At 29.1% G+C, this 3047-nt stretch overlaps 1 protein-coding gene across 4 annotated transcripts in view; it reads right to left on the bottom strand.

Annotated features, from left to right (window-relative positions):
- The window catches only part of LOC106471968 (lipoma-preferred partner homolog), a 64183-nt gene that overhangs the window by 37535 nt on the left and 23601 nt on the right, over nt 1-3047 (bottom strand). Inside the window, exon 1 of one of the 4 annotated variants that reach the window (XM_022400578.1) lies at nt 2688-2715. The exons of the other annotated variants lie outside the window; for them this stretch is intronic. The gene's annotated coding sequence lies outside the window, so the exon portion shown is untranslated. Of the gene's footprint in view, nt 1-2687; nt 2716-3047 lie in introns of those variants that run through there. 4 annotated transcript variants of the gene reach the window in all.

A 3047-nucleotide genomic window follows, 5' to 3' on the forward strand; every position in this document is an offset into this window, starting at 1 on the left:
TATTCATTCAACATTAAACTGGTACACAATTAAAAAATTTTTTATTTAGGCCTATCTATGGCCTTCAAAAAAGTTGACGACTCTACATGTTTTGACATTACAATGTTATCATCAGGAGTCGAAACATGTAGAGTCGTCAACTTTTTGAAGGCCACATATAGGCCTAAATAAAATATTTTTAATTGTGTACCAGTTTAATGTTGAATATTATTTATGATATTAACTTTATACACAAGTGCCAAAATACTATAATTGCTATAGTTTTTGTTTCTTTGTTTTTTCCCTCAAAGGAATCAGATCTAAACATAAGCTCCTTCTGAAAGTAGGGCAGCACTGCTTATCAATTACCACAGCTGTAAAACAGCTCCTGAGTTAGAAAGCTATTATTTTTAATCTATATTAGCAAAGATCACAGGAAATTGTAACACATATTTTACTTATTTTCAATCCTATTCTACAAATCAAAAATTTATTTTTGCTATGTCTCAGTAAAGACATTTTAATTTTAAAGGCACAGATACAAGCCATAAATATAATGTCACTCATTCAACTAAACTGCTTAAAGTTGCTAAAATCCTGCTTAACCTTTTGGTAACATTTTCATTTGCAAAAAAAAGAAAAAAAAAAGTTTTTATTTTTTGTCAAACCATTTAAATCTGGCAAACAGAACTTTTATAAATTATTTTGGATTTTTGAAGAATAAAATAAGTTTCAAATACAGTTAGTAAAATATCACAATACGTCCTGAAACTAAATTGTGAAAAGCAAAGGAAACCATTCACAATAATTCTAATTGTACTATCAAATAATGAGATGCAACATATTTCCAAGTTTTATCAATGAGAAAAGCTCGTTTTAAAGAAATTAAAATTTCAGAACTGATATGCTTTATTTAGGTGAATATATAAAAAAAAAAAGAGCCATAAAAGATTCATTTACGTACTAAGAAACCATCAGGCATCGTAAGGAAATGGACAACAAAAAACTACAAGGTACATACTGATAAAATATATTTTGAAAGTCATGTATGTAATTATTTATTGCAGTTCATTATAAACTGTTAAGTAAAGAAAAACATAAATTTACATAGTTGTTGATGCATTTAAACAAATCTACATTAGTACTGCGTATGTCAGGTTTCAGGACTATAAGTTCTATATTACTGTATCAACTAATTATGCTTAACACAGATAACTTTTTATTAATTAACCTGAATGGATGTGTAGTTTTTCACAGTGGACTTGAAACATGTACAATTGACAAGTAAGGATTATTAACCTAAAAAATCAAATCTTATGCAAACCGTGCGCAAGTATCACCTTCCAATTTATGTCATAGAGTGGTTAAACATTGCTTGGGGAATGTATCAAAGTATTCAACTCAAGATCTTTATGTTTTGCCAGGATAACATCTGGAAATGAAGATATGCTATTCAGATAGTAAACAGCACTAGTTTGCTGATTCATTTATACAGTATTTAGGAATGTTTCATAATAAATGCACTTGAAGAAGGATATTTTACTTAAGTAAGTTTGTATATGTTTCCTTCATTCACTTTCAGAAAAAGAGAAAAGGTAGTAACTAAGCAAAATGTCTTAAATACACTCTTCAGCAGTTCCGTATCACTCACGGTTGATAGAATTGTTAAAAAATGGGATAAGGTTACTAGTTAGAAATTCTAAGTCGCCTCAGTAAACGAATGCATAAAAAAATTTTTATTCCTACTTATTATTGGAATTGAAAGTGGATATGTCATACATAACCTTTAGCAGGATATAATTACCTCATTCATCACTATGAAAGTGTAACAACAGAATGTGATATGTAGAGCATAGCGACTTCCAGTGGATGTTTTTGTTTTCTTTTGTTACTGTAAACTGAATATGTGCACTGTATAGTGAAATCAAAAGATTTTGATAACTAAAACTAAAGTTTGCTCCTATTATATAATGCTGATTTGTGTAACAGAATACATAATACTATAATTCTTATTTATCTTTGCTCTGCTAAATATAAAACTTGCTTTAAAAACCTGACATTCCATCACCCATAAAACAGGCAACTTTCTATCTTCAAAGGTAATGGAACAGAGCTTATTTTTAACATGAATTCATAGCCACAATTTACTGTTATTAATATGTCGGATTTAATACGATTTGAAACATATCCTTATCTAATTGGCTCATGCATATCTTTTGTTGCATTTAATCAATAAAAGTGACATACCTTTCACATAACACTTATTTATTAAAACAAAACAAGGATAACTTGCTAAAGGTTTTGAACTCATTTCCCTGATGATGACTCAAACAAATGGGGTCAAAATATGTTTCTTTTGCAATAATAAATAACTGTGTTTTAAAAGGTGCATCATTTTTATTTATATATCCTTATCTTTGGATATACAGGCATTTTACTGGAATTTCTGACAGACAAAAATGTTAGAACAAAGATTATTTCGAATATCAGTCCCAGAGGAAATTTCATGATACTTATACTGCCTGCAGCTGTGATTTACACAAAATAAACTAAAGCTTTAAAATCACAAGTTGTGATACTTGTGTGACATATTTCATATTTTCCAGTTACTAGCAACACCACAGTACAAACAGAAAAACATTAACAGCATGCTATGAAAAAAAAACAGAAAATTTGCTTAGCAGTTAGGCAATATGAAAGTTATTTACCATAAATGTTGATACAAAGGTTTCTCTTTCACGTTATTTCCTAAACTATTTTTATCAGTGTCCTTGGCTATAAGCAACTTTTACAAGTTGAAATGTATCGATTTTCAATACAGTTTGTAGCATAACAAAATGAACTTAAGCAAACATTAAAAATTAACAACTAAAAATCTAAAGTCACAATTTACAAGTCTACATTTGACACAACTAATACCGATGTGATATATGCACTTGTGTGAAATCAATATATAAATTGTATGTGTAAGGATGGAACAAACAAGCAGTCGTGTTTTACTTCAATCCTAGAATTACCAATGGGAGTGTTGGGGTGGTCTTTCATCAGTTTGTTTTTACTATATTCTT

The sequence above is a fragment of the Limulus polyphemus genome, unplaced genomic scaffold (genome assembly GCF_000517525.1).
Source record: "Limulus polyphemus unplaced genomic scaffold, Limulus_polyphemus-2.1.2 Scaffold4994, whole genome shotgun sequence".
In the NCBI taxonomy this organism is placed as follows: Eukaryota; Metazoa; Arthropoda; class Merostomata; order Xiphosura; family Limulidae; genus Limulus; species Limulus polyphemus.